Source organism: Tachysurus fulvidraco, chromosome 7 (assembly GCF_022655615.1).
Source record: "Tachysurus fulvidraco isolate hzauxx_2018 chromosome 7, HZAU_PFXX_2.0, whole genome shotgun sequence".
In the NCBI taxonomy this organism is placed as follows: domain Eukaryota; kingdom Metazoa; phylum Chordata; class Actinopteri; order Siluriformes; family Bagridae; genus Tachysurus; species Tachysurus fulvidraco.
Window position 1 is genome coordinate 24603068 of NC_062524.1, and position 9478 is coordinate 24612545.

Here is a 9478-nt window from a genome sequence, read left to right on the forward strand (position 1 = left end):
CACACACACACACACACACACACACACACACACACACACACACACACACACACACACACACACACGCACACACAGAGTGTTAGTGCAACTGCAACTTACTTATTTCATATATACTCTCTTAGTGTAATAATTTGTGTTGACCAGAAGAATAACTTCACTACACTTAAGATAATCCCAGTGAATTAATCTCTAATACTGTAAAGGATCGGTAGGAAAAGTGTGTTTTAAGGTTACAAATTACTCAAAGTTCATAAAAAAGAAAGAAAGAAAGAAAGCAACATCTGCAACAGTCTGCGTTTCAGTGTAATAAAAAGTAAACAAAGCTAATTTTAATCCGTATTATTAATCCAGATGTGATAATCCTGACCTGCGCTTTTATACACACACACACAACACAAAGTGTACCTGTTTACCTGCTGGCCAGTCAGTCATGATTAGTCAAGATGTGTAAGAGTGTGTGCTGTGTGTGTGTTTGCTTCACCTTTTCTACACAAATCCCTGTACAGGGGGCTGTAACACTCAACACCTCTATTTCTGGATCTTACTGTGGTTCTGTGCTCTGCAAATTAGAATTTTATTCAAATCAGAGTCAAGTGGCCCAGTTTCATAAAAGAGGATTTTTCTGTCTCACACACACACACACACACACACACACACACACACACACACACACACACACACACACACACACACACACACACACACACACACACACACACACACACACAGAGAGAGAGAGAAGGGATTTGCAATTAGAAGCTACAGTAGTATGCCACTGTCATTATGTACTATTCATTATGTATTACAATGAATGAAAGAATGAATAAACAAACAAACAAACAAACAAATAAATAAATTAAGCGGGGCACGGCGGCTTAGTGGTTAGCACGTTCGCCTCACACCTCCTCGGTGTCTCACCTCTCCTCACGTGCCTCGGGGGTTTCCTCCGGGTACTCCGGTTTCCTCCCCCGGTCCAAAGACATGCATGGTAGGTTGATTGGCATCTCTGGAAAATTGTCCGTAGTGTGTGAGTGTGTGGGTGAATGAGAGTGTGTGTGTGCCCTGTGATGTGTTGGCACTCCGTCCAGGGTGTATCCTGCCTCGATGCCCGATGACGCCTGAGATAGGCACAGGCTCCCCGTGACCCGAGGTAGTTCGGATAAGTGAATGAATAAAATAAATAAATAAATAAATAAATAAATACATTTCTTCTTTCCTTGAGTAATCACCCTAAATAAAAACTAAATAAAGTAGATAAAAATCAGATAAATTAATAGAAAAAAGTTTAACTAATCGAATACATTAATTTGATTAATTGTGATTATTATTGTTTTTTTTATTTTCCTGAAATACATACCATAGATTTAGACATTACAATTATCATTGAAATATAGTCAACAAGCTGAAACAAGGTCGTTTTTTTGCCGTCATCGTAGCTGTTTTGTTTGCTAAGCCTTACCCGTTTTGCATCACTCACTCTCACGATCATCATGGAACACAAACGCGGTATCCAGACCAGCGTGTTCTGTTTTAACTAGCCATCTGTGATGCTGTAGCCTGTTAGAGTTCAAATCCAAGCTGAAGATGTGGAAACGGTGTGGAAAGCGTGCTCGGATTCGCGCGTATCAGGTCGTGTGGAACCGAAAAGGGACTCAGTTGTTATTAAACGGTGAACTTCTTTTTTTATGCTTATGATTCATGAAAGACAATAAGGTAGAAAATTCCTATAACTTGGTGATATGTGAGTCTCTGAATCTGCCACCATTACTGCGGGAAAGCAGTGGAGCACATAGGCAGTTTTCAGCACAAAATGGAGGCCGGTTTCAGGCAGCAGGCAGAGAAGGGAGCACAATATTGAGTTGGAGCTGGAAATGACGGGCCGAGGCCAAGAAGGGTGCCGCCAAGCAGCTGTGAGAGGATGCTAGTTTGGCTCAGGAGTCAGAGAAAGGGATGAGAGAGAGAAAGAGAGAGCGGGAAAGAACCCCCTGGATGAAGGGAATAATACGACCTCAAGGGAAGATAACAGATGGACATTTAGGAAGAGAGAGAAAGAAAGAGAGAGAAATTGTGTGCGAGTATGTGTGTGTGTGTGTGTGTGTGTGTGTGTGTGTGTGTGTGTGTGTGTGTGGGTTAAGTTGAATGCCAGGACTCTGTAGGGGAGCTTTTTGGTTCAGTCTGAAGTTCATTCTCTTCTCTCAAATGTGCAAACTTACACACACACACACACACACACACACACACACACACACACACACACACACACACACACACACACAAAGTCATTCACACTCTCTTTATTTATTAACGACGCTCCGCAATGATCCAAGGTTACACTCACGTTCACCTCATAACTGCCACTCAGGCTCCGGCTGAGCGCACCGGGACTGAGAGCTGCCATTCGCTCTCTCTTGTTTACGTTCGCGCATCAGAATACAGGTTTGACACGACATGTGGGTCAAAGTTAAGGACGCAGAGTAAAGTCAGAGTGAAGGCGAATCGACATCACTGTGATTTCGTCGATACGAAAAGTCACACTGATCTGAAGGAACCCCGGAGAAACAGAGTGGGACTTTCTAGGGAAACGTCATCAGAATTAATATTCTTCTGCTCACAAATAAGACATGTTTAGCGTAACATCAAATGCGCAACATGCACCAGAGCTATGGCGAATATCTCCCTCAAACTACATCCACTTACTCGGCGATGCGCTCCAGCTTTGATGATGTGGTTAAAGGCACAGTGTGGCTTACAGTAATCTACATACATGAGCAAAACCTCCTTCATTTCCAAATCCATTGACCAATATTCAAACAGCCAGATTTTCACAGTGTTGCCGAGGAAAAGGCCCACAGCACGAATGACAATTGGTTCATTATTCACACAGTCAGTCAGAAGGGCTGCTGGATGAGGAGAGAGAGAGAGAGAGAGAGAGAGAGAGAGAGAGAGAGACTGACAGACAGACAGACAGAGCTTTAAAGAGAGAGAGAGAACTTGAAATGGGGAAAGAGACAAGGAAAGAAAGAACAGCAGATTTTTCCTCGCATGCAGAGTGAGGGAATATGTGAACTCTTCTCACTCTTTCTCTCTCTCTCTCTCTCTCTCTCTCTCTCTCTCTCTCTCTCTCTCTCTCTCTCTCTCTCTCTCTCTCTCTCTCTCTCTCTCTTTCTTTCTCTCTCTCTTTCTCTATTTTCTCTCTTTCTCTCTCTCTTCCTCTATTTTCTCTCTTTCTCTCTCTCTTCCTCTATTTTCTCTCTCTCTCTCTCTCTCTCTCTCTCTCTCTCTCTCTCTTCCTCTCCTCATTCTCACTCTCGTCTCTCTCTCTCTCTCGTCTCTCTCCTCTCTCCTATCTCCGACGCTCTCTCTCTCTCTCCTCCATTCTCTCTCTCCTCTCGTCAGTGACTCATCTCTCTCTCTCTCTCTCTCTCTCTCTCTCTCTCTCTCAAAAACTTTCACCAGTATGTTTAAACTGTTATTACTCCTAAGAAAAGGTCATTTATTCTCTGTGCTGCAATGCCGAGCGAATCCAAACACTTAAACTTTAACAAATCTGATTTGTGTTCATCACAGGCTACATTGTAAACAGTAAAAAAAAAAAAAAAAAAAAAAAAGGCCGAAATTATATCACGGGCAAAATGTCTCCATGACTTCGCTTACCGCCCACAGACTCATAGATAAGGCTAGACAGTCTGTACAACACAATCGCATTCATACTCACACTATTCACTACACAACGGAAGCTGAATGAAAGCTCAGCCTAACATTGTTGGTCAAATGAAAGCTCATGGGTTCGCCAAGGGTTTGTCTGTATCTGATTCTTGGATTCACTGCATTAAAACAAGAAAAGCATTTAAAAAAAATAATAAACAAAGCCAATATTCAATACAGTGTCATAGGCCAGAAATGACTGCTTAGTGCTATCAGGAATAATGAGCCTCATGAGTAGGGTGAAAAGCCAAGCGTGCGAATAATCCGTTAGCAACAGGGGAAAAAAAAATCTCCATTCATGAGATGGTAAATCCTAACCCAGCTGTCGGTGAAATCACAATGGCACAGGACAGATTCGTGTTTGCAAGAACCTTCAAAATCAGAATTAATATAGGCTGCATTGACACAAACACAAACACAAACCTCTCATCAGTACCAGCAATAGAAAGGTCACATTACAATATGCTAAAAAATGCAGGCGAGCGCTCGCGCGATTCTGGTGAGGAAGGGAAAAGTTTGGAAATGCATTTAAATTCCAGAAAGCAATAGAGCAAATTTATGGGAGCACACATCACTCTCCTGCTTGGAGTGGAGATAAGGAGTGTATGATGTAATAGGATGCGATGACCCAAATCATAGTGCTGAGACCGCCGAGAGATATGCAAAGCTATATGGAATAAATCATAAAGCTCACGTAGTGTACATATTTATATATATATATATATATATATATATATATATATATATATATATATATATATATGTGTTGAGTGTCAGATAATTCACAGAGTCCTGCTGTTCCTCTGACAGATGGCTTGCCTTTTAGTTAAAGGTTGATAATGACAGACACATCATCATTAGTTTATTGGCTGCCTGCAGAGAGACTGAATACGGTATCATCATTAGTTCATGAGAGGGAACGGCAGCCGTTTACGGCGAAGACACTGTACTCAGTTTTTAGATGGTTTTTTTTTGTGGAGATGAAGAAGAAGGGATGAAACATGACATTTTTGTTTTTAGCCTCAAAGAATTAGCAGGGGGCACGGTGGCCTTGTGGTTAGCACGTTTGCCTCACATCTCCAGAGTTGGGGGTTCGATTCCCGCCTCCGCCTTGTGTGTGTGGAGTTTGCATGTTCTCCCCGTGCCTCGGGGGTTTCCTCCGGGTACTCCGGTTTCCTCCCCCGGTCCAAAGACATGCATGGTAGGTTGATTGGCATCTCTGAAAAATTGTCCGTAGTGTGTGAGTGTGTGAGTGAATGAGAGTGTGTGTGTGTGTGCCCTGTGATGGGTTGGCACTCCGTCCAGGGTGAATTCTGCCTCGATGCCCGATGACGCCTGAGATAGGCACATGTTCCCCTTGACCCAAGAAGTTCGGATAAAGCGGTAGAAAATGAATGAATGAATGAATGAATGAACATTGTGACACGATAAGCATTTCCTTACCAAGACGTAAACGACCGGATCGGGAAAAGCTTTGCGCATCATCTTTAAAAGTGTTTAGAGTGTGTTTATATTTGAAGCAGTTAGCGACTCTCTAGGGAAAGCTGGAAGTTTGGCTTGCCAGGATGAAAAGCAGCTTGACAGGTAGAAAGTTGCAAGAACAGAACGGTTATAACTCTAACTCGTAATGCCAAGTGCTCAGGATGGAAACCCGAAGCTTGGACACTAGGGATATTCTGGCTGCAAGCGGATGTTCCTCTCTCGTCTTTATCGATGATGGGACGTCAGCAGCAGCAGCAGCAGCACCAAAATGAAACAGTACAAAAGTTCAAACCATTCTGGAATCTCCTTCCTGGAGTTCACTTTCCTGCAAGACGATGACCCGAAACATACAGCACGAAGCAGCTAAGAGTCAACAAAGTGGAATGCTCTTGACACACGAAATAAATCACCTGACCTCACCCAACTCCAGTTAGCTTTATTTCACTTTTTGGCTTAAAATAACTACAGAACAAGCATGATGCTGGTGGAGCATCACCACGGGAGGTACCCAGTGTCTCCTGATGGTCCTCCACTGATGAATTCAGGCAGTTATTAATAAATTTCTAACCCAGTGCTAAACATGGACATTTTATTTCAGATTATGTTGATTCCTCATATTACTTTTAGCCCTTGGAGGGGGTGGACGGAATAAAAAGGGCTATAATATTTGCCCGCTATAGATGCAAATCATGTTAAAAATAAATGAAATCTGACATTTAGCATTGCAACACTATCCACACTGCGTCAGTTCTGACATTATAGGAAAACTAATATATATGCAGTATATTATCATAGAGTGTGGAACAAAAGTTGTTCCCAGTTGTGAATGAGGATATAAAATGACATGACAATGACAATGTTCATGAATATATCTTAGGCTCTTCTCTCTTAAATTGACCGAATTTATTTATTTATTTATTTATTTATTTATTTAATATGGCCGAATAACAGTGGGTTAATATCATTAACAATATATTTTATGGGAACTAAAAGCAAATAATCATGTAATTTATTATTTATTTATTTATTTTTACCTTTGGCTGCTTCTTGTTCGGGGTCGTCAAAGCCGATCACACGGTCAGCATATTAAATTTGGCACAGGTTTTATGCTGGATGCCCTTCCTGGCACAACCATCTGATTTAACCCTTCAGTGGCTGAGTTAACACCCTGCCTGGGAATCGAACCCTGGCCGTGGCACCGATATTTTGCAGTCCTGCCACCGGACCACACGTGAGCTCAAATAACCGAGTGAATAAATATCAAATATGTAAGCAATGATATTTTTTAACTTATTTTAAATAATCTATCGTGAAGTTGATATTTACGGGAGCGATAATAGACCGGAGGTTTTGCTATTTTTTTTTTAATTCTTTTTTATGTAGGGTGTCATGTAGCAGGGCTCTGGATTTTCTACGAGACAGTTTAAAAACGTGAATTGTCCATAGAGAAAATTCAGTAAAAACAAAAAGAATGTTTCCAGAATTAGCACAAATATACAATAGGTGTTGCTTCTGCTTTTACATTTGGGCTTTCAGCACACCAAACCCTGTTAGCATTGGTTATTAGAAGTAGATACAGAATGCAAAATTAATTATATTCATTCATTATAAACTCATATAGAAACGTACACAAACATTAAAATAACCCAGCTTGCACTCAGAGAGGGGATCGGATTCAAATCCCAGATATTATTAACGATATCCGCTAAAAAAAAAAAGGCTACTCCATACAGTATACTGACCGACTGTGAGGATGACTGGTATTTTTACATAGTCTACAGCACTCCCTCTGTTGCCCTTTTCTCTGTCTCGCTCTGTGATTTCAGTAATCAGTAGCTGTGCCAATGTCCATAAAGACCGGGATCCACAAGGTTAGGCTTTGTTCGAAAGACATTTCTGACACTCTGGACCAATTACCCCCACCGCTGTACCACTATTCTGGACTGGAGCACTTGCACTTTTTCCTTTTACAGTATGTCTGTCTCTAAAATCTCTGTGTTTTGTAATTCTCTTTTTCGTCGCCGCTCCCATCCTCTTTCGGTCCACAGCTCGGCAGTAAAAAAAAAAAAAATGTTTTTAAATAAATAAATTAAAAATACAGAATTCAGCGCTGAGTCGTGCTGATTAAAAAAAAAAAAAAGAAAAAGAAAAAAAAAAAGTTGCATAATATCACTGGGGATTTGGAAGACAAATTTACTGTGCTGCTCATTTTAATTGCACTAAAAACATCACTATGAATGATGAGATTCTCCTCTGAGAGTTCATTACACCGTAGCTTGTTTTTATATATTTATTTATTTATTTATTTTTATTTTTTTTTTCCCCTCTGTTCCTCTTAGCAATGCATCCCATATGGCAATGAACACACAGGCTTCGAGTGAATAACATTCATAGTCATTCAAATATCACTTCAGCCTTGTGGCCTTGAAATTAAAGATTTATTTTTTGCAGAGTCTTTACATCCTTGTTAAATGTTAATCGTCTCCCAAAGAACCAAAACAATTTATTACGGCTAAAGCTGAATTATACCTCTAATCGAGCTCGATCTCATTTACACAAACAGATGTGCTGAAGAAACGTGTTCATTTCATTTGTAGTAAGATACACAAGGATGAGAGAGAGAGAGAGAGAGAGAGAGAGAGAGAGAGAGAGAGAGAGAGAGCATATTGTCATGAGATTAACGTATCCTGGTCACGTAACTGCAACTACAGATCTAGCATGACATGGAATTAAGAAGCCGAGTAGAGAAGAACGAGTCCTTGGGATCTAATTTCTACAGTTCTTCACTTTTATTATTCTGTATCTACTTTTAATAACCAATGCTAACAGGGTCTGGTGTGCTGAAAGCCTAAATATAAAAGCAGAAGCAACACCTATTGTATATTTGTGCTAATTCTGGAAACTTTTTTTTTCCTTTTCTTTTCTCTCTTGACAATTCACGTTTATTAGCCGTCTCATATAAGACCCCGAGCCTGCTAAATTATTGACACCCTACGGTGTCAAAAAACCTCCAGTCTTTTATCGCTCCCGAAAATATTCATCCATTCATTCATTCTGTCATGACGCGGGGCAGGAAGCGGACCCAAACGCAGGATAGCTAAACAAACAGGGTTTAATAACAAAGGGAACACTAAAACAAGACACGGACTGAAGACAGGACAGGACGACAGTAGATTCCGCGCTGGCATCGGCAACGAGGCACACTTAAATACACAAGACAATCAGATACAATTAGGAACGGGTGTGGAAACAGGGAGGAACAGACGACGACAGGGCAGACATGTGACGAGGAACATAAACAAACAAGTGCACGCGGCCAAAGTCTGGGCTGAGTCATGACACATTCATTCATTTTCTACCGCTTATCCGAACTACTCAGGTCACGGGGAGCTCAGGTGTCATCGGGCATCGAGGCAGGATACACCCTGGACGGAGTGCCAACCCATCGCAGGGCACACACACACACACACACACTAACCTTACTATAGATATTTTTAAATAAATATTCAAAAAATATATCATTGACCTTTACTTATTTATTTGATATTTATTTACTTGGTTATTTGGCCCCCATTTGGATTCCTGCTTTGTTACCAGTGTACGATAGGCTCCAGACACTGGCCAGGACAAAGCACTTATTAAAAATGAACGAATCAACAGACAACAAATTGGTCAACCAAGAACAATGCACAAAAAAACTACTAGAGTGTAGAAAAACGGTAGAAAGAATCGAAACCAAGCTGAATTTGATGGCACTCGTTGGCCTGTCAGTGTAGGACAGTGGTGGATCAAGTGGTTAAGGCACTGGGTTCAAGTCCCAGCACTAAAATTTGGATATGCGAAGAAAGAATTTTATTGCACTGTAATGTATATTTGACAAATTAAACGCCTCTATTCCATTCCAACTTTAGCCTCCATAGCATGCTGCCACCACCATGCTTCACCTCTCCGAATAGTGTTTGTTCTAAATGGTTCTATCACACAATAACATTCAAAATGGAGATCACCTTAAAAAGAGATTGCTCTCACCTACAGGGAGTGAATAACCTAGCCAGACTTTCCTGCAACTCCTCTACTGTTGCTGTCGATCTTACGGCAGCCTCACCACTAAGCTTTCTTCTTGCTCGCTCATCGATTTTTGAGAGTTTCTTGGTAAAGTCGATGTGCTGCCTCGTTTTCTCCACTTCCGAAGACGGTGTTTCGGAGATTCTCTTATACGCCCTGATTGATGCCTTTCGACCGAGAGATCCTGCACATGCTCTGTAAGCTCTTAGCATAATCAAGACGTCAG

At 41.2% G+C, this 9478-nt stretch overlaps 1 long non-coding RNA gene across 2 annotated transcripts in view; it reads left to right on the plus strand.

Moving 5' to 3' along the window:
- Positions 1-9478, plus strand: part of LOC113635427 — a 90148-nt gene that overhangs the window by 33912 nt on the left and 46758 nt on the right. The gene's annotated exons all lie outside the window — the stretch shown is intronic.